The sequence below is a fragment of the Paroedura picta genome, chromosome 3, assembly GCF_049243985.1.
Source record: "Paroedura picta isolate Pp20150507F chromosome 3, Ppicta_v3.0, whole genome shotgun sequence".
Taxonomy (NCBI): domain Eukaryota; kingdom Metazoa; phylum Chordata; class Lepidosauria; order Squamata; family Gekkonidae; genus Paroedura; species Paroedura picta.
Window position 1 is genome coordinate 167,517,785 of NC_135371.1, and position 27,774 is coordinate 167,545,558.

General features: G+C 48.1%; 1 long non-coding RNA gene across 1 annotated transcript; it reads right to left on the reverse strand.

Annotated features, from left to right (window-relative positions):
- Window positions 1–568: 568 nt before the first annotated feature.
- Window positions 569–6,645, reverse strand: LOC143831390 (uncharacterized). The gene is made up of 3 exons (XR_013228869.1): window positions 6,600–6,645; window positions 4,505–4,580; window positions 569–990 (listed from the first exon to the last, which is right to left on the reverse strand). It is a non-coding gene; the product is annotated as an uncharacterized LOC143831390 (long non-coding RNA).
- Between the last annotated feature and the right edge of the window lie 21,129 nt (window positions 6,646–27,774).

Below are 27,774 nucleotides of genomic sequence, written 5' to 3' on the forward strand. Positions count from 1 at the left end.
TAAATAAATGTGAAGGAAAGGAAATTGCCCAGATTTAGCATGCTTCCACGCATGCTAAATAACGCAGTTTCAACAGGTTTCAGCAGCTGGTTGCATGCGGATTTCGCCACTTCACACCAGTTGCAAGGTGAGTTGAAAGTGGATTGAAAGTGCGTCATTTCATCCGTGTGAAAAGGGCCCCAATAAAATCCAGAATGCAAAGTGCATTGAAAGTGCATTATTTATTGTGTGCGGAAGTGCCCACGGTAAATCCACTTGCACAAGAGATGAAAAATGCATTATTTAGGAGGTGTGAAAGCATTTAATAGGTGACTCAGGCCTGTACTCAGATTTAGGCCAATATATTTCCCCTACTTCCTACCTCCTGTATATCCCAGAAAGCAGCAGAGGTGCGAATGTACAACTGGGGGTTGCCCCTCCCCCCGGTTTCCTGGCAGGGCTCCCCTTTCAGACTGTCAAGGCAGGGAGACATTCAACAGGTTCAAATTGCCACTCAGCAAACCTCCATACCAGGGAAACCCAACCCTTTCAGCTCCTTACCTTGCCGGCACCTGTTAAAGGCAATGACTCCAGCCTCTGTCGATCGACGTTTGTTCTGTTTCTCTTCCAGTGCCCTGTTTCAAAGCTGACCCTTCCCAAACCTTCAGGTGAGCTGAAAAAACTGGCAAAATCAAACCTGGTGCGAAAGCCGCCCATTCTCCTCCAGGGGATGAATGAGCCAACGGCCCTGCATCAAAGAACCACATCCTTTGTTGGTGGCCTCTTGTGCAAACCTGCGCAAGCCTGATTCTCGCAGACCATATCCAGAGGGGAAGCTGGTATTTTTCTCTTTTCCTCTTCCTGTTTCGACTCAAATTGGACACCGCGAACTTTTCCTTTCAAATGGGAGCTCCCCGTTAATAGGGGTCTTCTAGGAATCCGGGCACAGCTCTGAACATTTCATTAATGTTTAATAGCCTGGTTTGGAAGGAAGGGCTTTCCAGTTGACACCTAGAAAGAAAGATGGACCTTAGCCCTTGTGCCGGTAGCTATATCTCTCCCTCCCTCCCTCCCCACTCCCTCTCTGGCTATATATATAGCAAAGATATATATATATATATATATATCTTTTTCTGGCTTCTCATACTGATAGATGGTTTGGACGGGAGACACGGAGGGAAGCTGAAGGAAAGGTCAGGAAGACAAGGAGTGAAAAAAAGACCGAAGGAGACAGAAAGCTGAAAAGCCTGATCAAAGAAGTCACTTCCCCTCTGCTATCAGTCCTCGGGTGGTGAAAATCCAGCATTTCTCAATTTTTTTACCACCTCTGGGGGTTCTCCGAGCCCGAAGAACGTTTCAGGGGTTTCCCGACATTTTAAAAAGTTTTTAAAACCACCTGCCCATGGTTATTTTCCTAACCAAGCGTTTCAAAAAGTTGAGAAAGGCTGGGTTAGAAAAATCACTCCAGGCAGATTGTTCTCAGCCCCTCCTAAACACCAGGCACAAAGGCAAGCGTCTTCAGCTATTTGACAAATCACATTCCGGGACCTAGCAGCCACCAAGAAATTGGCTGAAGAAATACGTAGCAATACGACATTCATGGGCCTTTGGTGAGGTGGGGAGGGGGGGCGTAAGAACCACTCTTTCGGAGAGTTTTTGGAAACTGATGAGGATCTGTATTGGAGGTGACTGTTGCCGAAATTGTCTGGCTATAACGTCGTTTTTAGAACCCGATTTGAAAAACCCCGTGCAGGAGAGGCAGGAGAGAAATATTTAAAATAAATGAACAAATGAGATCAGGTTGGGTCGAGATTTCGGGGAGGGAACCTGTTAAGAAGATATGGATTGGAGGGGAGACCTTTGGAGGAAGCATCAAAATGTTCCAGGCTTGTAAACCCTGGAACTCAAGGCACTTATGTCATCAAAGTAAGCTGCCCCCCACCCCACCCCCTGGACCTCCCCCCGCCCAGACTCAGATCTTTTTTCACTGACTCCTTACATCTCTCCTCATAACCCTCAACCTGGTAGGTGGAGAATAGGTCAGAGGGCAGAAATGAAACAGAAGAAGAAGAGTTGGTCTTTATACCCCACTTTTCACTGCCTGAAGGAATCTCAAATTAGCTTACAATCGCCTTCCCTTTCCTCTCCCCACAACAGGCACCCTGTGAGGGAGGGGAGGCTGAGAGAACCCTGATATTACTGAAGAAGAAGAGCTGGTTCTTATATGCCGCTTTTCTCTACCCAAAGGAGTCTCAAAGCGGATTACAGTCACCTTCCGTTTCCTCTCCCCACAACAGACATCCTGTGAGAGAGCCCTGATATTACTGAAGAAGAGTTGGTTCTTATATGCTGCTTTTCTCTACCCGAAGGAGTCTCAAAATGGCTTACAATCGCCTTCCCTTTCCTCTCCCCACAACAGGCACCCTGTGAGGGAGGGGAGGCTGAGAGAACCCTGATATTACTGAAGAAGAAGAGCTGGTTCTTATATGCCGCTTTTCTCTACCCAAAGGAGTCTCAAAGCGGATTACAGTCACCTTCCGTTTCCTCTCCCCACAACAGACATCCTGTGAGAGAGCCCTGATATTACTGAAGAAGAGTTGGTTCTTATATGCTGCTTTTCTCTACCCGAAGGAGTCTCAAAATGGCTTACAATCGCCTTCCCTTTCCTCTCCCCACAACAGGCACCCTGTGAGGGAGGGGAGGCTGAGAGAACCCTGATATTACTGAAGAAGAAGAGCTGGTTCTTATATGCCGCTTTTCTCTACCCAAAGGAGTCTCAAAGCGGATTACAGTCACCTTCCGTTTCCTCTCCCCACAACAGACATCCTGTGAGAGAGCCCTGATATTACTGAAGAAGAGTTGGTTCTTATATGCTGCTTTTCTCTACCCGAAGGAGTCTCAAAATGGCTTACAATCGCCTTCCCTTTCCTCTCCCCACAACAGGCACCCTGTGAGGGAGGGGAGGCTGAGAGAACCCTGATATTACTGAAGAAGAAGAGCTGGTTCTTATATGCCGCTTTTCTCTACCCAAAGGAGTCTCAAAGCGGATTACAGTCACCTTCCGTTTCCTCTCCCCACAACAGACATCCTGTGAGAGAGCCCTGATATTACTGAAGAAGAGTTGGTTCTTATATGCTGCTTTTCTCTACCCGAAGGAGTCTCAAAATGGCTTACAATCGCCTTCCCTTTCCTCTCCCCACAACAGGCACCCTGTGAGGGAGGGGAGGCTGAGAGAACCCTGATATTACTGAAGAAGAAGAGCTGGTTCTTATATGCCGCTTTTCTCTACCCAAAGGAGTCTCAAAGCGGATTACAGTCACCTTCCGTTTCCTCTCCCCACAACAGACATCCTGTGAGAGAGCCCTGATATTACTGAAGAAGAGTTGGTTCTTATATGCTGCTTTTCTCTACCCGAAGGAGTCTCAAAATGGCTTACAATCGCCTTCCCTTTCCTCTCCCCACAACAGGCACCCTGTGAGGGAGGGGAGGCTGAGAGAACCCTGATATTACTGAAGAAGAAGAGCTGGTTCTTATATGCCGCTTTTCTCTACCCGAAGGAGTCTCAAAGCGGATTACAGTCACCTTCCGTTTCCTCTCCCCACAACAGACATCCTGTGAGAGAGCCCTGATATTACTGAAGAAGAAGAAGAGTTGGTTCTTATATGCTGCTTTTCTCTACCTGAAGGAGTCTCAAAGCGGCTTACAGTCGCCTTCCCTTTCCTCTCCCCACAACAGACACCCTGTGAGGACGGTGAGGCTGAAAGAGCTCTGAGAGTACTGAAGAAGAAAAAGAGTTGGTTCTTATATGCCACTTTTCTCTACCCAAAGGAATCTCAAGCCGCTTATATTCACCTTCCCTTCCTCACCCCATAGCAGGCACCCTGTGAGGTAAATGAGGGTGAGAGAGACCTGACAGAACTGCTTAGTGAGAACAGCTCCAAAAGGACTGGTTCTAGCCCAGGGTCAGCCAGCTGGCTGCATGTGGAAGACTGGAGAACCCAAGCTACAAAAGAAACCAGCGTGTTGATTGGCTGATCTTTGCTGCGATCACAGGGCCCCACCCTAGCCACCTCTCTGACTGGGTGTGCTGAGCGCCAATTGCAGCACGAGAGCCAATCAAAGGGACACCTCCTTCCCATCAGCCCCTTCTAACTTCAGGCTGTCTCTTCTGGTAATCACAAAGTCAGATTGCCAGCTCTTGGTTGGGAAACACCTGGAGACTTTGGGGGTGGAGCCTGGAGTGGGTGGGATTTGGGACAGGGAGGGGCCTCATTGGAGCATAATGCTATGGGGTCCACCCTCCCAAGCAGCCATTTTCTCCAGGGGAGCTGATCTCTATTGTCTGAAGATGAGCTATAGTTCCAGGGGATACCCAGGTCCCACCTGGGGACTGGCATTCCTAGGAGCTATTTCCTACCCCCCTCGTTCAGTTTTTTCCCCCATCCAAGGGTTTGCTAAAGGGAAGGGCAGCAAACAAAATGTGCACCAGAGCGGGGGTGGGGTGGGGGCTTAAAATGTCACTTACCAGTCAGAGCCAGGCAGTTGTGGCAGTAGAAGAGCGGAGCCAAGAAAAATATCCACTGATTTCCCAGAGGGAGTTCCTGCAGGGAGGTACATGAAAGGGTCCTTAGCCCCTTCATTCACAATTTACAGCTCTCTCTTTCATAATTTATGAGCTCAGTACTTGCGCAGCAAGTCACATATGCTGTAACCACAGAGCCATCTGGATGCACATTTGACTCGCCATATGCCTGGCTCTGCGCTCCGCTCGCAGGATACGTCTCGGCAGCCCGGTCTTCTGGCTAGTATTTTCAGAGCCATGGCTACCAAGTCATGCTTCATGGCAAGTGGGTGGACAGCAGGAGCTTGCAGCGTTCCCCGCATGGCTGTGATCCTTGGAAACTCAGAAGGGAATTGTCGTGGCGAGAAGACAGACACTATATGAAAGACGTCAAATGGTGGCAGATTCTTTTGTGTTGGAATGGCAATCAGCCAGTAATTTGGTGAAGTCAGCCTTGAAGGCTTGTTGTTAAGCTGTTTAAGCAGCTGAGCTGTACCTGTTTGCTCACTGGTGGCATCAAGTGGTTAAAGCTGAGATTGCAATAGGAAAACTCCACACACATCTCCTGGGAATTCCTTTGCTTAAGGTGGGTTCCTGCCCACTTCCTGCTTCTTCAAGAAGAGAAGCTCCATGTGCTTTGCTGAAGCAAGGAAGCAGCAACTTTTAGGCCCACATCTGCAGATGTGTGACATGTAGTCCTGCCTACTACCTAGCCATAAAGGCTTGCAATGTGCTGCTTTTGTAACTACCTTTTAAGCCTTTAGAGTCTTTTTCAGCAAAAAGACTGAAACGAACATAATATATTTCATAAATAATCTTTCCAGTACATTTTATCTCTCTTTTAAACTTCAAAGCACTTTGAGTCTGGATCTGTACCTCATTCACAGCACTGTGAGTAACAGCGCATGACATGACTTTCAAATGCTATGTTACTCTGCAGTACTACTTTTTTGGAGGGACCTAGGACCAAGTTTAGTCCAGAAATCCCAGCATTTTTTCCCGCAGCCTGAACCCAGATTCCTTCCCAGCTGGCATGTACAAACCAGTGAATCAAGTAATGGTTTGGCTGTCAGGACTCCCCATGCATTGAACGACAGTTATCTTTCCCCAAAAAACGTCCAGTGCCATGTATTCAGTAACTGGTTCCCTTCCTCCCTCTCTTAAAAGAAACAGTTTCCAAAGAGTTGCAAACTACTTCAGGGACATGTGGGAACAGGTTCGTGACAGAACTGGAACTAGCCAATCGGCACCCTCCTTTGGCAGTTCTTCCCCTACGTTGCTTCATCATTCAGAGTGTTTAGAAGAATCAGTCTCAGAACAAAAGGAACATGTCACTTGAAGCAGCTTAAACTCCTGTCGTGCTTAGAATGGTACTTAGAACTGTGATCAGGTGACAATCTTTGTTTATCCCATTTTTCCTTTAAGAAACTCCAGCGTACAAGATTCTCCCCTACATTATAGCCCCAAAATGACCCCGTGAAGTAGGCTAGACAGACAGTCCCAAGGTGGCCCGGGAAGATAAGTGGGGATTTGAACGCAAATCTCCCCAGGTTCCAGTTCTCATCCTTGAATTACAAAGCATTTGTTTTCTCAGTGGTTGTGGAGTGGTTTCTCAGTGGAACAGGCTTCCTCGGGAGGTGGTGGGTTCTCCATCCTGAGAGATTTTTAAGCAGAGGTTGGAGAGCCATCTGACGGAGAGGCTGATTCTGTGAAGGCTCAAGGGGGTGGCAGGTGACAGTGGATGAGCAATAGAGTTGTGAGTGTCCTGCATAGTGCAGGGGGTTGGACTAGATGACCCAGGAGCTCCCTTCCAACTCTATGATTCTCCGGGGAAACTGATCTCTGTAGTTTGAAGATCATCTGTAATTCCAGGGTAAGGTGGCATCCCTACTTCCCTCCCCAAACCCTGCCCTTCCCAAGTTTCACCCACAAATCACCAGGGATTTCCCAACTCAGAGGTGGAAACCCTAACCAAGACTGATGCTGCAACCATTTCACCACACTCTGATTAGACATAATCCTCCATCTCCTTTCCCAACAACCTCCCAACCTGGCATACCAGCTCTGGGTCTGAAGAGGTCTTTTGGTGCTTAGTTACCTTCTGCTCTGGCTGCTGGGGCCAAGGCAACTGTTTCCTTCTAGAAGCCCCAAGAGATGACTTCAGGTGGTTGTTTAGCAACCACTATGTGCTGTCCCTCTCCCTTCAGGAAAGCTAAGGAGGGCCTTCGTCACAACAATGAGGGAGTTGGGGAGTCCTGATGCAAGGAAATATCCCCCCATAACTCCAAGTTGGCGATAGGCAGGGGGTCTGGCTTATCTGCAGTCCGACTGTTCCAGAAGAGGGGGAGAAGGATTTCTAGGGTGGAAACCTTTTAGGGTTTGTGTATTGTGGAGGGGCTCATGGGGGGGTACTAGGTACAGACTTTATCTCCACATAAGCATAAATAGAATTTTAGTTTCATACTTACAGGAAGCCAAGGGGCTAACCTTCCTTGTTTCCCACTAAGGGAACCTCCACATTTAGAGGCAATTTCAGAATATCAGGAGGCAACAACAGGAGAAGGCCTTGGCCTTATTGTTGGCCCTCCAAGGTCCTTGGTTGGCCACTGTGTGAAACAAGACGGCGGCCGAGACAGATCGTTGGTTCAATACAGCAGGGTTTTCACCTCTGCTCAAAACGACCAGCTTAATAAGAAAAATAAATAAACGGAAGGGGCTTCTTCATCCCAAGGAGCCACCATGCACCATGCAGCTGTCTCCAACTGGATGTCTCCTCCAACATTAGCCGTAGGGTTCCTCACAATGGCACAGGTAGACTTTGGATCTAAAGCCTCGAGCAATGTATAATTTTGTTTCCCTGTCTCTCAAAGCTCTGAGCAATTTCCCGTAACTTAAGACCCCCTTGGAGATATAATGCCTGTCTCCTGTTTTGTCAGTTGTGAGCCTCCCTCAAAGAAGGCTTCTTTTGTGACAACCTCTCCCACTCAGAAGCCTTCACGTTTGACTGATTTTATTTGGCGACAGTCAGAGGCCTCCTCCTTAGCAGTCGATGTAAGAAATAAACAGTGAGGGATCCACTCCCTTTGCCATCATGTGTTCTCCTTGGGCAACAATCCAGCAGGAAGTTCTCCAGAAGAATCCCTCACAAAATAAATGGAATTGAACGAGAGCATGCACCGTTGTTTCCGGAATGCCGAAGAACACATCGTAAGGCAGGGCCCCACCTTTGCTGAGGCCCACAAGCATTTATTATTGGGTTCATATCCCACTTTTCTCCACAAAGACCCAAAATGCTTGTCCAGGGGTAGTCAACCTGTGGTCCTCCAGATGTTCATGACTACAATTCCCATGAGCCCCTGCCAGCGTTTGCTGGCAGGGGCTCGTGGGAATTGTAGTCCATTCCCAGTGGGGCTGAGAGAGCTCTGAGAGAACTGTGACTGGCCCAAGGCCACCCAGCACGTGGAAGAGAAATGAAGAATCTAACCCCATTCATTAGGTGATTTCTAATTTCAGGAGAATTTCACGCTCCACGTTGAACTTGGTAACCCCAGGAGGTAACAGGGGAAGGGGGTTCGACATCCTTCCCCAACAGGCCTCTTTCAATATTAAACCCACCAGGACAGAATCATCAGCAACGATGCTGCTATCCCAGTTACATCTTTCTTGACTCTAAAGTAGGCCTGTATTGGTAACACGGTCTTTATAGGGGATGTGGGGAGTGAAACAATTCCATCCCACCACTCACCAGAAAGCTATTTCCTGAGGGGGGTGGAGGGAGGGCTGACAAACACGAAAGCAATTAAGTCGCCTAAGCACACAATTTAAAATTACACTTACAGGGCAAGAGACAGAAAGATTAATAGTCAGCGGAGAAAGATTAAGTACAGCAAGCAGTCTGCAGACTTAAAATCCAAATTAAAAAGAGGGGACAGGGGAACAAAACAGGCAGTGCAGTTAGGTCCAGATTAAACGGTCATTTCGAAGTTCTGGAATCTAGACAGGGAAAAGAATAAAAACAGGTCTCAGTAAATAAATAAATCACCACCTGGCACCAGTAAGGCAGAAATTCCAGCACTGGCTGAACATCGAAAGGGAGGGTCTGGCTGAGTTTTGATACCATCACTCCTAATTGCTGTGTATTTTACTCTAGATGGGGCCTCAGATCATGGACAAGAATACAGGTGGGGACTTTTCAGGGATTGCCTCTGGATTTTGGAACAACTTGCAAGGTAATCCCCTGGAATAGTCCTTTTAGAAAGGAAGTTGAAACTCACTTGTTCAGATCGCTGGGCTGTCGTTTGCTGAGTGCTGCTTCTAAATATCATCTGCTCCTTTGTATCAGTATTTTAACACTTTTAAGATTTACTATAAATAGATGGGGACTGCAGCAAAGAAATTAAAAGACGCTTGCTCCTAGGGATGAAAGTTATGGCAAATTAAGACAGCATCCTAAAAAGCAGAGATATCACCCTGCCAACGAAAGTGCGTCTAGTCAAGGCTATGGTATTCCCAGTTGCAATGTATGGCTGTGAAAGTTGGACCATAAGGAAGGCCGAGCATCAGAGAATTGAGGCTTTTGAACTCTGGTGCTGGAGAAGACTCTTGTGAGTCCCTTGGACTGCAAGGCGAACAAACCGGTCAGTCCTAGAGGAGATCAGCCCTGACTGCTCCTTAGAAGGCCAGATCCTGAAGATGAAACTCAAATACTTTGGCCACCTCATGAGAAGGAAGGACTCCCTGGAGAAGAGCCTAATGCTGGGAGCGATCGAGGGCAAAAGAAGAAGGGGACGACAGAGAATAAGGTGGCTGGATGGAGTCACTGAAGCAGTAGGTGGAAACATAAATGGACTCCGGGGAATGGTAGAGGACAGGAAGACCTGGAGGATCATTGTCCACGGGGTTGCAATGGGTCGGACACGATTTCACACCTAACAACAACAACATAGAATAGCCTCAAAGCAGCTTACATGGTTAAAAAAAGACTTTAAAGGTCTTTAAACCCCCTGATCAATGACGTCACCACTGAAACCAAGGAGCAGCCCCCCACCCCATTTAAACTAGTCAGGGACAAAATGAATCATAAAATCCTTTATTGTGTATATTATGTGATTTTTTTTAAATTGATGTTATCCCATATTGCTATCCACCCTGATCACTTAGGAAGAGAAACAATTATGTACACATAGAGAGGCAGAGACCTAACTACCTAGCTACTGCGTGTCATGCTTAAGTTCAACGGCTGTTCTGGAGGCAAGCAGGGAGGAAGTGCGCTCCAAAAGCAGGAAGTTTCCTGTTGAAGTCTCCCAGGGCTGGTGTTAGCTCCTGGGTTGTTGCCAGCTAGGCCCCCCACTCCCTCCCCAATATCAGTCTTTCGGGCGTGGGGGATAGAGTTATTTATCACCTTTTTTACTGTGATTTTTCTGTATTGTATCGGCATGAGGTTTTAATGGTTTTTTTTTTTAATGAGGACTTTGTGACCTGCCACGAACCCTTGTTTGGGAGTGGCGGGATATAAATTGCAAGAATAAATTAAATAAAAATAAACGGAGCCAATCAGGAGATCATTTGAAAACCATCCGGAAGGTCTATGCCAGGGGTAGTCAAACTGCGGCCCTCCAGATGTCCATGGACTACAATTCCCATGAGCCCCTGCCGCTGGCAGGGGCTCATGGGAATTGTAGTCCATGGACATCTGGAGGGCAGCAGTTTGACTACCCCTGGTCTATGCAAAACACACCTTTCCTCCGATGCCCCCTGCAGGACACCTCTGATATTCTGCAGATCTTGCCTCTTCCAGCATAGAGACTGTGTTCCCTTGGACGTCAGAAACCCAAGCGCAGGCACGGTGGCCTGCGGCTCAGCCCCAGCGCCATCCTTCCCTGCGCACCGCAATCGGCAGTGAGCCCACCCAACAAGGTCACGCATATGGAAATGCCTCGCTCAGATTCTCCCTCCTGATGAATCGGCTTCCGTAAATAGGCCTTGATTAATCATGGCTGCACCTGACAGCCTCTGAGCCGTACTGTTTGCTGACACCCATCCAGAGAGTGCTGGGGCGGTTCGGGGGGGGGGGGGAGAATTTGCCTTTGAGGTCTAATCAGCAAGAAAAAGAGGCGCCGAATGCTCTCCCGGGGAAGCCAGGTGGCCGCTTCAAAGTTCCTAGCTGCCAGCTCGCAGTTTGCAACAAAAGGCCCCAGCTCTTCATCGCAGGAGCTAATTGCATGTTATTTTCTCCTGCCTGGTTGTTCCGGATCATTCGTCCTCCCCAATTAGGGAGGAAACAGAGAGATGCTGTTGGATGTGGGGAGGGGGGGAGCAGAAGCAGCAATGTCCTTCGGGGAACGGAGGGGTCTGGGAGCGAGGCAGCTCGAGGCGCCAGCCCTGCGACCTGCCGTTGGGAGAATGTAGGGCCCGTCATGTGGGGAATCACCAGTTTGGAGGGTCCTTTTCACTCTGCAAGGATCACTAGACAATGTTTCTGTTGGCCGGCCTTCGATTATGAAACAGGCATCCAAAATCGTTCAGATTTAGTCCCAGATTTCAGAACGTTGAATTACCCGGACTTTTCTCCAAGGGGGAAACGAAGAAGAAGAAGAAGAAGAAGAAGAAGAAGAAGAAGAAGAAGAAGAAGAAGAAGAAGAAGAAGAAGAAGAAGAAGAAGAAGAAGAAGAAGAAGAAGAAGAAGAAGAGTTGGTTCTTCTATGCTGCTTTTCCCTACCCGAAGGAGCCTCAAAGCGGCTTACAATCACCTTCCCTTTCCTCTCCCCACAACAGACACCCTGTGGGGTGGGTGAGGCTGAGAGAGCCCTGATATCACTGCCCGGTCAGAACAGCTTTATCAGTGCCGTGGGGAGCCCAAGGTCACCCAGCTGGCTGCATGTGGGGGAGTGCAGAATCGAACCCGGCATGCCAGATTAAATGTCTACACTCCTAACCACTACACCAAAAATTCTCCAGAGTTTGTTTGTTTTTTAATTAACATGGTAGAGCATGACTAGTTTCAAGTCTTTCTGTTCATTTCTGCCTTTTCCCCCTGTAACCTACTTTGGCAATGTACACAGGCGCACAGATCATGTAACAATACATTTTATATATTCAAAGCATGGGTTCACATTGAAATTTTGTGTTTGTGATGTTTCACAGGTGTGTTAGACAGACGATGGATGGATGGATGGATGGATGGATGGATGGATGGATGGATGGATGGATGGATGGGTGGGTGGGTGGGTGGGTGGGTGGATGGGTGGGTGGGTGGGTGGGTGGGTGGACGGATGGACGGATGGACGGATGGTTGGAGGGAGGGAGGGTGGGTGGGTGGGATAGAAGGACGGATGGATAGAGTGAGTGAGTGAGTGAGTGAGTGAGTGAGTGAGTGAGTGAGTGAGTGAGTGAGTGAGGGAGTGAGGGAGGGAGGGAGGGAGGGAGGGAGGTATGGATAGAAGGACGGACGGACGGACGGACTGACAGATGGAGGAATGGTCTGGCAGCCAGCTAAGAGATGTTAGGAGGTGGTTTGCCATTGCCTGCCTCCATGCCATGATCCTAGTGTTCCTTGGAGGTCTCCCATCCAAATATTAGTCAGAACCGATCTGTCAAGACTGAGCTTGCCCAGGGTATCTAGGTCAGGGGATACAAACACACACACACACAGACATATATGATGTATTTCTGCATTCTTATTCTACCCCCTTCCTCCAAGGTATTGAAGGAAGAATGCCTGGCTTCCTCCAGTCCTTTTATTCATACAACAGCCCTGCAAGGTCTGTTATGCTAAGGCTGACTGTCCCAGGATCCCACATTTGGTTCCAGCTCTGGGTCTTAATCTCCCCCTCACTGGCAGTCTTCAAGCAAAGGTTGGATACACACTTTTCTTGGATGCTTTAGGATGCTTAGGGCTGATCCTGCGTAGAGCAGGGGGTTGGGCTAGATGGCCTGTCTGGCCCCTTCCAACTCTATGATTCGATGATTCTATGAATTAAACTGAATTGCAGTTCATCTTCAAACGAAAGACGGAATCTTAGAACACGCGATGGAATGAACAGACAGTGGTGTGTAGCATCAGAATTTTTCTTGGCCCTTTCCACTTGAAAGCAATGTTGAATCTTCCTCGTGGTCCACAGAAAGACCTCAGTTCAAATCTCACCAAAGGCAGTAGAGTTACCAGTTCTGGAATGGGAAATACCTGGGGCTATTTGGGGTTGGGCCTGGGGAGTGTAGGGTTTAGAGAGGGGACAGACCTCACTGATGCATTAAGTCCTGGAGCCTGTCTTCCAAAGCTACCATTTTCTCCAGGGGAACTGATCTCTGTCATCTGGAGAGTGCTTGGAATTCCAGAAGGCCTCTAGCCCCACCAGGAGGATGGCCATTGGATTTCCTAACAGGCCTCAGGTGAGCCATTATTCTTGTGGTCCTTGGCCCAATTCTGATAGCGGTGCTATCGCAGAATAAGCATACCAATCTACTTCTCAGGGCCACTGCAAAGATTAATAGGATCACGTCTCTGGCACGCTTGAACATTTGACACGGGGGCTGTTTTCCTTTCCACCAGTGCCTCTGAGAAACTCACAAACACACGGATTTGCCTATCATCGAACCAGAACTCCTGGCACATCCGCCTGCATTTTACCTGCAGCATACTCTGGATTAGTGGTTCTCAACCTGGGGGTCAGGACCCCTTTGGGGGTCGAATTACTCTTTCATTGGGGTCGTGGCAGTGCAAGCAGCTTGGCCGGGGAGGGGGCGCCATCCACACAACAGCCTTGCAGGGTAGATCGAGATAGAGTGTTCGTCTGTCTGGAGCAGCGGAAAAGAGCGAGATCGGCATGCTGGGACAAGAGGCAGAACTGGACTGATAAACACAGGGGAAAAAACAATTTATAAACAATCATGAACAATGGATCTTCATGCCTTTGGTCAGTTTTGGTTTAATTTCTGTGAAAGAACACTTGTCTAATTTTATGGTTGGTCGTCCCCACAACATGAGGAACTGGATTAAAGGGTCGCGGCGTTAGAAAGGTTGAGAACCACAGATGTGGATGAAGGTTGGCCCCTGATTCCAAGACACTTACTGGATACTGAAAATGCTTGCCTTGACCGGGGCCTGTTTGTGAAATATCAGAAGCCTCAAATAGTTTCATCTGCCATCCTGGTCCACAGAATTGACTTATCGGTCCATGGGTGTCCTAAATATATCTTTTTATGTAAAGGAGCCAACTGGCTATAACAACAACAGCAAGCCTTTCATAGCATATAAAAGTACAATATAAGGAGGGAAAGCGCACAAGGATCCACTGCTAGAGGAAACAAAGGCAAAGATCATGCGTTAGAGTAAGACATAACACATTCACGATTTCTCATGACAAGATATCAAAACTTTGCAACTGGTTCAATTATATCAGGGTTCTGGGATGTCAAAAGAAACTGAATCTTAAAGGTAAAGGTAATGGTATCCCCTGTGCAAGCACCGGGTCATGTCTGACCCTTTGGGCGACGCCCTCTAGCGTTTTCATGGCAGACTCAATACAGGGTGGCCTTGCCAGTCCCTTCCTCAGTCATTACCGTTTACCCCCCAGCAAGCTGGGTACTCATTTTACCGACCTCAGAAGGATGGAAGACTGTGTCAACCTTGAGCCGGCTGCTGGGATCGAACTCCCAGCCTCATGGGCAGACAGCTTCAGACAGCATTTCTGCTACCTTACCGCACTGCACCACAAGAGGCTCTTTACTGAATCTTACGTTCATCCGAATGCAGTTCTCTTTTACACAGCAGTGAGTTAAGAAATTTAGCTCGGATCGAGGAATAAAACGGACAATGGAAGAAAACGTGTGTAATTGATTCTATACAGCAGGGGTAGTCAACCTGTGGTCCTCCAGATGTTCATGGACTATAATTCCCATGAGCCCCTGCCAGCGTTTGCTGGGTTTGACTACCCCTGCTATACAGCATTGTCCAAAGGGGCACAACCTAGCTGAATGCAGGATCTGTTGAAATCTCCCATATAGCACAGCAGAAGGTAGAGCATTAGTTTTAGCTAACACAAATGTTCTGCGCCAGGGGTAGTCAAACTGCGGCCCTCCAGATGTCCATGGACTACAATTCCCAGGAGCCCCCTGCCAGCGTTCGCTGGCAGGGGGCTCATGGGAATTGTAGTTCATGGACATCTGGAGGGCCGTAGTTTGACTACCCCTGTTCTATGCTGTTGTGGGATGATTAGATGGTAGAAGGACGCAGCTAGGGGCTGAGAGCTTGGTGAGATTCCCAAGCTCAGTGGAGAGCAGGCATTTGTAGCTTTACTGCTAAGTTCCTGCAGTTCTATGTCTAACAGTCTGCGTTTAATTGAATCAGATGCTGTCTTTTCAGATACCAGATACAGATATAACAATTGCTGCATTTCTTGTACATTTTACCTATGCTGGTTTTATTGGATAACTGACCATTGATAAACGGCGTAGCGCTGAAATGCGACAGGCCAGTGGAGGCATTATGGATTGGATTTATTGAGGCTATGCTAAAAGCATAGGAATTTCATAAATACGGGTGCTATATATTTTTTAAATTGTGTTCTACCCTGAATAGGCTTCAGTTTATTTCCCTTGGGTTGACCTTTTTAGGTTCTTGACCGCTTTTCTCTATCCGATGGAGTCTCAAAGAGGCTTACAATCCGTTTCCCTTTCCTCTCCCCACAACAGACACCCTGTGAGGGAGGTGAGGCTGAGAGAGCCCTGATATTACTGAAGAAGAAAAAGAGTTGGTTCTTATATGCCGCTTTTCTCTACACAAAGGAGTATCAAAGCGGCTTACAATCTCCTTCCCTTCCTCGCCCCACAGCAGACACCCTGTGAGGGAGGTGAGGCTGAGAGAGCCCTGAGATTAATGAAGAAGAGGAAGAGGTGGGTCTTATATGCCGCTTTTCTCTACCTGAAGGAGTTTCAAAGGCCTTCCCTTTCCTCTCTCCACAACAGACACCCTGTGGGGTGGGTGAGGCTGAGAGAGCCCTGATATTCTTGCCCAGTCAGAACAGCTTTATCAGTGCCGTGGCGAGCCCAAGGTCACCCAGCTGGCTGCATGTGAGGGAGGAGCGGGTAATCAAACCCAGCTCACCAGATTAGAACTTCGCACTCCTAACCACAACACCAAGCTGGCTCTCTCCAAGCTGGCAGAAACTCTCCAGGGTCCCAGACGGAGGTCTTTGTCCTTTCTGGCCTTTTAAATGGAGATGGCCAAGACTGAATCCGGGTCCTTCTGCATTCAAAACGATAGTTGCCAATTCTGGGTTGGCAAATACATAGAGGTTTTGGGGTTAGAGCCAGAGGGGGATGGAGTTTGGGGTCAGGTGGGACTTCCTTGGCCTATAGGCTTTCAACTTCCAGGGGGGTACCTGAAGATCTTCCACTGTCCCAGACAACCGTGATCAGTTCTCCTGGATAAAACAGTTGCCTGAGAGGTTTTATACCCCGCTGAGGTCCCTCCCCTTTCCCACCCCAGTCCTCCGAAGCTGCACCCCACAAAATTTCTGCATATGCCTCAATCCAGAGCTGACAGGCCTATCTGTATACAATACCATAGAACAGGGGTAGTCAAACTGCGGCCCTCCAGATGTCCAGGGACTACAATTCCCATGAGCCCCTGCCAGCATTCGCTGGCAGGGGCTCATGGGAATTGTAGTCCACGGACATCTGGAGGGCCGCAGTTTGACTACCCCTGCCATAGAGCCTGCATGCCAAAGCGGCTGGGGGACTGATAGTTGCCCTACAGACATTGGCTGTAATTCCAGCAGACCTCCAGTCCCCACCTGGAAGTTGGTAACCCTGAGCGGATGTTCTGCCACCAAGCAATGGCCCCGGCCTGCCCTGAGTTTTGCTGATTAGAAACGAAGGAAGGGATTCCCTCCAGAATCGCCCGGCCCCCATCAGAATGCCACATTTGCATGTTATTGGGCATGTACGGTTCGTGTCCCAGGTCTGGTCAGACGTCGTAGCGGGTAGGAATACAAATACCATACCTTTGCGGCCAACGGATCAATTTGAGGAATCAATACAGAATCCCAGTCGAGTTAGGAGGGACCCTCCAATTAACCGGGCAGCGTCTTGTTTTAATGGTATTTTATTTTTCAAGACCTTTACGGATCATTCCGTGGCAAAGGGTTCTCTCTACAGACTGAGCGTGGAGGATCGAAATTCGTGAATGGGTATTTGGGTTTGTTTCAACGATTTGAAACTCTCGATTCGTTCAAACTTCCAGGCAGGCGGGACCCTCCTCTCCGTTAGGGTTGCCGCATCAGAGACGTCGGGGGTGATGTCTTTCGTGGGCTGGAGAGGGGGGGAGTGTGAGGTAAAGGCACCAAACTCGCAGCGCGACTGCAGAAGCCTCTCCTCAAAAGAACCCCCAAGTTGCAAAAAGATTGGACCAGGGGGTCCAAATCTAGGGGCACCAAAGAGCATGCAAGGTTGGCTGTGCAGAATTTTAAAGACAGCAGTTTGGATGGAGCTGTCACCCCAGTACCAAGATTTAGCCTGAAGAGAAGACAGAGAAGAGCTGTTTTTTGTTTGTTTGTTTGTTTGTTTGTTTGTTTGTTTGTTTGTTTGTTTTTTGGCTACCTGAGAGAGTCTCAAAGAAGCTGACAATTGCCTTCCCTTCCTCTCCCCTCTGAGAAGCTCTGAAAGAACTGCTCTGCAAAAAACAGCTCTAAGAGAATGGTGACTGGCCCAAGTGTACCCAGCTGGTCTCATATGTCTCAAATAGCTTACAATCGCCTTTCCCACACCCTGTGAGGTAGGTTTGGCCAAGAGAGCTCTGAGAGAATTGTGACTGTCCCAAGGTCACCCAGCTGGCTGCAAGTGGAGGAGGAGTGGGGAATCAAGCCCAGTTCTCCAGATTAGAGACCAGGAGTCATCACTACATCAAGCTGGCACTCAGGAGAAATGGAGGAAACCATTTTGTGGCTGGCTCCACCTCCTACAGGAGCCATCTTGTGGCCCTGCCTGCAAGTCATTGTCAAAATTCCAAAGGTGCCTAAAAGCTTGACATGCAGCACAGAAGACAGTCTACTTCAGGGAAAGGGCAAATGTACCCCTCCACACAAACACTCACTCACAAAACCCTTTCTCCCCTCTACACCCCCAAATTTCTATAGAACATCTGCTGCCGGAAGATTTTCCTATTGTCGGTAGGTTTCTCAGGTTCTTGCCATCTGCTTCCCCCTTCTACCCCCTGGTGCTCTCTCACCTTTGCCAACTTGGCAGTATCCTCACCTGCTGGGTCAGTGGATTTTTTTTTTTTAAACTTATTTCTCTTTCCTTCAATCTGCTGGGCTTGCATTTCGGAAATTAATGGCTGTAATAAGACGGTGAGAAGGCTGATGGGGCAGAAAAAGAGGGGGGAGGCAGTGTTATGTACATTATGTACTCATCGTGACAAATAAGTGCGATTGGGAGAAGCCGTTTCTTTCCGGGAGAAGATGGATGAGATCGGATCCAGTATTTAAAAAACAAAACAAAACACCGTTTTCTTTTATAGAGGAAGTCAACAGAAGGCCCCTGGACTTCCAACCATCTGCAACGGTCCGCTTAGCGGCTAAATGCCTGTAAGACAACTGTGTAAACCGTCCTCGTGGACGTGATTTTATTCTGCCGCTGACAGTCAGAAGTCAGACAATAGCAACATTGTGACAAGAATGGATTGCCGTCCAAGGGAGACGGGAAGAGTCTTGGACCTCCTTGACCCGTACCGATGGATTTAGACTTCTTTGGCAGAAGAATCGATCAAGAGATTCCAAAACGGGTGGCCGGCAGTTAAGGAATCAGGAACGGGTTTATCTTGGGACACCCAGTTTTCCCCCCTTTTTTTAACATGTGAGATGTTTTGATAACAAGCCAGGTCATTGGGCCACGTCTAGTGATTTTTGGTCTATGTCAGGGGTAGTCCAACTGCGGCCCTCCAGATGTCCATGGACTACAATTCCCAGGAGCCCTTGCCAGCATTCGCCGATGTGATGCTATGAATTGCCCTCAAACTACAAAACTGCCTCCATTAGACTAGGTGCTTTTTTGCATTCTCAGTTCCCTGTCTTGTCGGTTTCTGTTCCTTCAATAGTTTTCTTTTTCTTTTCTGTGTGTGTTTAGCTCCCTCTGGTTGGTCGATTTGATGTTACATTGTTTTATGCCCAGCATATCTCCCCATAGATGTAAACGGCAGGTTGGCTATAAAGGAACGTAATATTGAATTGACCACTAGAGGGAGAACGTGAGACAAATGAGAAGGAAGGAAAAGCATCACCACTGAGCTGTGTTTTTCAGATGCCCTCCTTGACCTTCAGGATGACCTTGGTGCAATCAGTCTCTCTCAGCTGTACCTCCCTCACAAGGCTGATGCGACAATAAAATGGAGCAGGGATAAGCCACACACAGATATCCGAGATCCTTTGAGGCAGGGCAGATTTTAAATGACCTGCCTTTGTACATGCACTGATTTCATGGGCACACAACAGAATTTCTTGCCGGCCTGAAAGAAGGGGTCTCTTAATTGATAAATTGACTTTTTCCATCAGATCCGTTGATTTTGTCACCCAAAAAAATCTTCACAATTTATATATTTATTGTACTGGCTGCTTCATGTATCTTATATTTTATCATTGCATGAGGAAGATCCAGGGAGGGTCAAAACGCAGCAGAAGGTCTCAGACCTAAGATCGTACAGTGAACAGGATAACTTTTCAACAATGTGCTTTTTTTTAACTTCAACTTTTTTAAAAAAAGTTACATAAAATAAAGGTTCACATATTTTTGCAGCTTGTCATCTAGTTCTGCCAACTAAAGTGTGTCAGCTATAGTGCGTCTAGTCAAGGTCTTCCCAGTTGCCATGTTTGGCTGTGAAAGTTGGACCATAAGGAAGGCCGAGCATCAAAGAATTGAGACTTTTGAACTCTGGTGCTGGAGAAGACTCTTGCGAGTCCCTTGGACTGCAAGGTGAACAAACCGGTCAGTCCTAGAGGAGATCAACCCTGACTGCTCCTTAGAAGGCCAGATCCTGAAGATGAAACTCAAATACTTTGGCCACCTCATGAGAAGGAAGGACTCCCTGGAGAAGAGCCTAATGCTGGGAGCGATCGAGGGCAAAAGAAGAAAGGGACGACAGAGAATGAGGTGGCTGGATGGAGTCACTGAAGCAGTCAGTGTGAGCTTAAATGGACTCCGGGGAATGGTAGAGGACAGGAAGGCCTGGAGGATCATTGTCCATGGGGTCGTGATGCGTCGGACACGACTTCGCAACTAACAACAACATCATCTAGTTCACACAGGCATTCACCTGTTAGGCCCTAACTATTCCAGTTATGTTTTGTTCTCAGATTTAAAATTTAACAGATTCCATTTTCTGCTAGGAGAAAAAGACCAAAACATCAGGGGCTTTGAGCCCTTTATCGTCAAAGCAGCAACTGGTCTATGGAGCATTGTATAGCAGAGAGAGACCGCCGTATTTCGTTTTGCAGGATTTATCTCGATTGCTGGGCTATTAGCGCCGAATGTCTCCCTCGCGGAGATCTGGAGATTGACATTTTAATTGGTGGTCCAGCGACTTGAACGTGGTTCAAATGTAATTGCTCACTTCACTGCTCAAAGGTCATTGAGTCCAGTCAGCTTACAAGGGAGCATAAGATCGGACTGTAATTTGATTTGGGTTCTCTTTACACGGGATTTGGCGTGGCGAAAAGCCTCGCCAGCTTTGATTAAGTCGGTGCCAGAAGTGAAATATTCAAACTGAAAACACAAATTGCACGTTTAGCGCCAAAGGGAATAATGCATGTGGCGACTCTAGGCATGCCCATGGATGCCAGTCTGAGTCTAGAACCATTTTTGTCAAGGATGGCATGGCCCTAGAGGGCATGATGTGGCCTGATTACTTGCACCTGCCATCTTGCACAATCCTGTAGCTTTTGAGAGCGAGCATATGGGGGTAATGCCCAGCCAGAAATATGTCATCTCTCTCCTCTGAATTGTCAGCTTTTTTGGTTGTGGAGATACAAGGTGGAAATGTACAGTTTTTGACTGTTCCCACAGGGAAGGGGAGTCGATTAAAAAGCTGGAGCTGAGCCAGATAACAAATCTTCCTGACCAAAACCATTCTCATCTGCTTTGTTCCATCAATGCTGGCAGGGGCTTCTGGGAATTGTAGTCCATGGACATCTGGAGGGCCGCAGTTTGACTACCCCCGATAGAGAAATGAATACCACTGGTTTCAGGCAGCCTGGTCTTGGGCTTTAATCACGAATGGCAAGTCATCCTTGCTGTAACTTTCTGGTGCAAAACAATGTATGTCTCTTACTCATCAAGGAACAGTGACCGTCAGGCTCCTCTCCTTGTGTCCCCACAACCCTGGGATTAAAGCGAAACATGTAAAAAGGCAAGGTTTAAACACCAGAAAGAAGAAGAAGAAGAAGAAGAAGAAGAAGAAGAAGAAGAAGAAGAAGAAGAAGAACTAGTTCTTATATGCTGCTTTTCTCTAGAAGAAGAAAAGAGTTGGTTTTTATATCCCGCTTTTAATTTTTGTAATTTTTAATTTTTATTTATTCTTAAATTTATATACCGCTGCTCTCAATTGTCTCACACGCTTCACAATAAGACAACAAAAACACAATAAACCCCCTAAAATGCCCCTTAAAACATTAACAATATGGTGATCAATAAAGATACCAGTCCCCCTCCCCCCATTTAGCACATGGGTCAAATAAGCTGTCTCTCACTGGGAGTGAGGGTCTAACACACATTCTCCGAGTCTCCACCCTGGCCTCAACCATACATCTGGCGGAAGAGCTCCGTCTTGCAGGCCCTGCGGAAAGCTGACAACTCCAACAGGGCCCTCAGCTCTTCTGGGAGCTCCTTCCAAAAGGTTGAGGACAGGGCAAAAAAAGCCCTGGCCCTAGTTGAGGCCGGGCCGATGTGCCGGGGGCCCAAGACAACCAGTAGATTCATACCCTCAGAGCAAAGAGCCCTGTTTGATAAGCAATCCCGCAGATAGGTAGGGCCCAGGCCGCATATAGCCTTAAAGGTTACTACCCGAAGGAGTCTCAAAGCGCCTTACAATCACCTTCCCTTCCTCTCCCAAAACAGACAGGTGAGGTAGGTGGGGCTGAGAGAGCTCTGACAGAACTGCTCTGTGAGAACAGCTCTAACAGGACTGTGACTAGCCCAAGGTCATCCAGCTGGCTGGCATGTGGAGGAGCAGTGGGGACTCAAACCCAGCTCTCCGGATTAGAAGCTGCTGCTCTTAACCAACGACACCAAGTCTCCATCCCAATAAATCTACCTGGTTTTAGGGGAGAAATTCATAGGGATTTGCAGGCTGGTGTCATGAAAGTAACTCCAATTTTCGTCATTTAAGCGCAGATTAACTGCCCTCTCCCCCACCTTATCTGGCTTTAGCAGCCGTTTTGAATTCCGCTCTGCAGCCTGACAGCCAGCGACACCTCCGGGGAGAAGAATGTCAGCACGTTAATGAAATCAACAACAGGCTCACGATGTGATCATAGGAAAATCCCTGGATTTTCCGTCTCTGGGGGCAGCCGATGGTGTGACAAACTGCAGACAGAGTAGGGCTCCTTTTCAGACTTCCTTGCATGCCCATTTGAGATAGCTGCTGTGCATGACACCAGCAAGTAGGGGCAGGGTTGCCAACTTCCAGGTGGCAGCCAGAGAACTCCCGCTGTCACCTTTTGTCAGCAGAGTTCAAGTCTGCAAAGAGCGGCAAAGCACCAGACAGCTTAAAGAATAAAATAGTGTTTATTTGTGAAGAGAAACAGGTATGTACAGAAAGAGAAGAGAGGCCTAACCGTCTAGCTATCTGTAATCTGCACTGCAGACATTTTTCTGTTCTGTTGGCCAGAAGGGACGAAGGGTGCTCAGAGGAGCAGGAAGTCTCCAGTCAGCCAGGACACTGGAGGACGGTATTTGCAAATCATCAGGACAATCCTGATCTATGCTAAATACGCATCTCCTCTGATGCCCCCTGCAGGGCGCTCTTCATATTCTGTTCAATCATGCACACTACAGATTTTCCATATTCCAACACAATTGACTTCTAGGAGACTGAGATCAGTCCCCCTGGAGAAAATAGCTTCTTTGAGAAGTGAACTCTAGGGCATTGTACCTGCCCTCCCCAAACCCCACCCTCTACAGGGGCGGTTCTCAACCTTCCTAATGTCGCAACCCTTTAATATAGTTCCTCATGTTGTGGTGACCCCCGACCATAAAATTAGACAAATGTTCTTTCACAGAAATTAAACCAAAACTGACCAATGGCATGAAGATCCATTGTTCATGATTGTAAATAAACTGTTTTTCCCCCCTGGGGTTTCTCAATTCAGTTCTGCCTCTTGTCCCACCATGCCGATCTCGCTCTTTTCCGCTGCTCCAGACAGACGAACGCTCTCTCTCGATCTACCCCGCAAGGCTGTTGTGTGGATGGTGCTCCCCCCAGCCTGGCCAAGCTGCTTACCCTGCCACGGCCCCTGTGAAAGGGTCATTCGACCCCCAGGTTGAGAACCACTACTCTACAGGTTCTATTCCCCCAAATCTCCAAATCTTTCCCAGCCTGCAGCCAGCAACTCTAGATAGGAAGCAATGACCGGCAGGAGCAGCTCAACTCCATTTTACACACAGTACAATAACAAACAGCCCTGTCATTTTTCTATTTCAGCCACATGGCGGCAAAACCACCTGGGGTTGCCAGCCTCCAGGTGGTGGCTGGAGGTCTCCTGGAATGACAACTGATTTCCAGGTTTCTGAGATCAGCTGCCCCGGAGAAAAATGTTTACTTGGGAAGGAGACCTCAATGGCATTATAGGCCGCTGAGGCCCCTCCGTCATGGTCTTGGCTGCCGAGACGCCACCCGGCTGTTTTCACCACCAGGCCAACAACAAAAGTCCTCAAAGACATCTCGAACAATGACGTTTCCCCTGATCTCAAGGAGCACGTAGCGGGTCGGCTCCGGAGGGGCATCTCCCCCAATTCCCCACCCCCGAATCAGATTCCGTCATCGCTGCGGCTGTATTTCTGTGCTAGAAGACAGCAGGTGTTAATGGGCCAATTGCAAACTTATCAGAAGAGGCGCTAATTGGCATGACGGAAAGCAAAGCCGGCCAGGATTTTGGGAGACGGGCCTCATCATTCTTATCCATTTGCCGGGGCTGACGGCAAAAGATGATTTGAGGCACAGGCAGCTATTAATCAGAGCGCTGGCGGCTCTCAGCCACCCCAGCAAGGGTCTGCGGGGAAGAGCCACGGGAAGCTGAGAAACATGATGACTTATTTAGCTGGGAAGGAAGGAGGAAAACCACCCGTTCCTTGCCCAAACATTGGGGGGAGGGGGGAATTTGGGGGGAAGGTTTTTTGAGGGCGTATGAAGGTTCCAAATTCATTGGTTGCCGAGATTCCCCTGCAGGCAGAATCTTGGGGGAGATAAATAGATGGAGAAAAGATCCTTGGGAAGTCCCCCCCCCCCCAGTTTCTACAAGCCCAAAAATGGAGAAGAGTTCCCAGCTGGGAACCCTAAACAAGACCTTCTGGGATCTTCTGAAGCCCGTTCTGCTCCCCGGAGACAAAGAAAAGAGGAAGAATTATCTATGGCCTCCCGAAGATACCTAACAATGATTTGTCTGCCCTGGGCTTTGCTAATCATTCAGCGGGTAGAGGAAGAAGAAGAAGAAGAAGAAGAAGAAGAAGAAGAAGAAGAAGAAGAAGAAGAAGAAGAAGAAGAAGAAGAAGTGGTTCTTATATGCTGCTTTTCTCTAGAAGAACTTGTTTTTCTATCCTGCTTTTCACTACCTGAAGGAATCTCAAAGCGGCTTACATTCTCTTTCCCTTCTTGTCCCCACAACAGACACCCTGTGAGGGAGGTGAAGCTGAGAGAGCCCTGATATTACTGAAGAAGAAGAAAACTTGGTTCTTATATGCCACTTTTCTCTGACCAAAGGAGGCTCAAAGCGGCTTAGAGTCACCTTCCCTTTCCTCTTCCCACAACAGACACCCTGTGAGGTGGGTGAGGCAGAGAGAGCCCTGATATCACTGCTCGGTCAGAACAGCTTTATCAGTGTCATGGCAAGCCCAAGGTCACCCAGGTAGCTGCATGTGGGGGACCACAGAATCAAACTCGGCTCACCAGATTAGAAGTCCTCACTCCTAACCACCACACACCAAATACCTGTGAATGTAATTTTTCAATGCATCGGAGGGAGCCGCAAATGAAGTCTCAGTCCAATTGTGAGGGTAGGGTGCGTGGCTCTCCTTTTGGTAGCTCCAGCCATGGTTTAGATGGCAGAAAGGGTTCTCAGGTCCTCCCATAACCCTGACTTTACAAGGCTGTTCCTCTCAACAGGTGAGCAAAGAAGAGCCGAAGGGAAGGCACCCATCCTTGCAATGCATGCGTACTGCTATTCAGTCCTCCCAAAAAATAGCAGAAAACCACAATGGACATGTATACGGACTGGTGACGCAGCGGGTGGTGCTCTGCAACCCGTCTGCTACAGCATAACCTATAGACCAGGGATCCCCAACATGGCATCTATGGGCCTCATACAACCATGTTCCCAAGGGTTTTTAGAAATGGGGCAAAGCCAAGGGAGACTTGTATCCAGCAGGGTTGGGGTCCTTTGAAGACCCCTTGCCTACTACAGTTGTACAATAATAAATGTTGTAATCGGGGCTACATACTCAAGCAGCGTTTCAGTATACCTAAGGTCTCGCCACTCTGCCTACACCCCCTCAAAGAGCCTTGCTCTCTACCACTTCCAACCTCCTGGTGGTCTCTTGCCCCAAGGAAGCCCACTTGACCTCAACCCGGGCCAGAGCTTTCTCCATACCGGCCCCCACGGGGTGGAACGAGCTCCCAGAGGAGATCAGGGCCCTGACGGAACTCAAACAGCTGCAAAAGGGAGCTCCTCTGCCAGGGAAGGGGAATAAAGCGCAAAAATGGGATTTACGATATGCCATTAGAGCCTCTTGTGGCGCAGGGTGGTAAGGCAGCAGAAATGCTGTCAGAAGCTGTCTGCCCATGAGGTTGGGAGTTCGATCCCAGCAGCCGGCTCAAGGTTGACTCAGCCTTCCATCCTTCCGAGGTCGGTAAAATGAGTACCCAGCTTGCTGGGGGGTAAACGGTAATGACTGGGGAAGGCACTGGCAAACCACCCCGTATTGAGTCTGCCATGAAAACGCTGGAGGGCATCACCCCAAGGGTCAGACATGACTCGGTCCTTGCACAGGGGATACCTTTACCTTTTTTATCCAGATGTTGTTGGCCGTTACGGCGGATGTTTCCATAACTCTCAATGGAGCTTCCCGATAAAATGGAGCTTCCCCCTGATTGTTAAAAACTTGTCTGAGAAATTGCCTGGGGAAGCCACCTAGGAGCCTCGAAAGATGCTGAAACGGGGAAAGACGGAGCCGCCGGTCCCTCTGCTGGAAAACAGCCTTCGATCCACCAAAGCCCACTGTAGTGTTTACACAATTCATTTCGCTTTGGCCGCCTTCTAAAGTTGTTTGTTCAGCATTCATTATCTCCGCTCTCCTTCCAGTTCTATTACTAATGGATTATTCTTCATCCATTTGGGTGTGTGGCAATCGAGGTTTACTGATCAAAAATCTAATTAGCGAACGTAGCAGCTTAGCTTTCTGCCAGGGGAGGTGTTGAATTAATCAGGTGAATCCTTACTTTTTTTTCTCTTCGCAGTGCAAAGAAGGGACTCCTTGAACAACATGGACTTTGTCATGGGCCCTAGGCTAGCTTTTATAGATGGCATTCTGGAGACATGAGTTGGCTGCTCCCGTAGACTCATTTAGGGGTGTCAGTCATTTCCCCTACGGAAACCTTGGCCTGGAGAGGAGCGATAATCCCAGGGGATCCCCAGGTCCCACCTGGAGGCTGGTATGCCTGTCTCCAAGCCCTACCATCCCCAGTAGGGGTACCAACGTCTGCTCTGGAGATTGTGTGGGTGGAGGATCTGTGTTGGCAACAGCATCTTGCCATGTTTTTTATATTCTTTGTATACTTGTGTTATCTGTTGTTGTTGTTAGGTGCGAAGTCGTGTCTGACCCATCGCGACCCCATGGACAATGATCCTCCAGGCCTTCCTGTCCTCTGCCATTCCCCGGAGTCCATTTAAGTTTGCACAGACTGCTTCAGTGACTCCATCCAGCCACCTCATTCTCTGTCGTCCCCTTCTTCTTTTGCCCTCGATCGCTCCCAGCATTAGGCTCTTCTGCAGGGAGTCCTTCCTTCTCATGAGGTGGCCAAAGTATTTGAGTTTCATCTTCAGGATCTGGCCTTCTAAGGAGCAGTCAGGGAAGGGGGAATCATTTGATTATTATAGGAATGTTTGAGGAGTATGGGATTTTTTTCAGTTTTACTTCGATCTCTGCCTAGGCTACGGGTCTTGGGAACAGAAGGAGTTCCAGCACTATCTGCATTTTATTAGTTTATTTACTTGTTTGTTTGTTTATTTATTAATTACTTCAATTTCTTACCTGCCACTGCCAAGTGGCTCGTGGCAGGTTACAACAGACTGAATAAAATCCCCAATAAAACTCCCCGTAAAACCCCAGACATAAAACACAAATCAAAAAAAGATAAGATACAGTGGGGAAAAAAACAATTCTATAACAATCAATCCTATTCCCCCCCAATAATCTAATCAATCCTATTCCCCCAATAATCTAATCTAATCTAATCTAATCTAATCTAATCTAATCTAATCTAATCTAATCTAATCTAATCTAATCTAATCTAATGAGAGCCCCGGCTCTCCTTACATTAGATTAGATCTAGTGCCCCACCCTGAACAAAGAGTGATTACTAGAGATTATGGTCGCCATTGTGATTGTTATTTCAATGGGGGTTTTATTGTCTTATAATTCTATGTGTAAACCACCGCCAGGCTATGGCAAGCAGCGGTATAGAAATTGAATGATTGATAGATAGATAGATAGATAGATAGATAGATAGATAGATAGATAGATAGATAGATAGATAGATAGATAGATAGATAGATAGATAGATAGATGGATGGATGGATGGACGGACGGACGGACGGACGGACGGACGGACGGACGGACGGACGGACGGACGGACGGACGGACGGACGGACGGACGGACGGACGGACGGACGGACGGACGGACGGACGGACGGACGGACGGACGGATGGATTAAAAAAAATAAAATCTCGTAGAGGCAGGAGGGAAAAGGGGACAG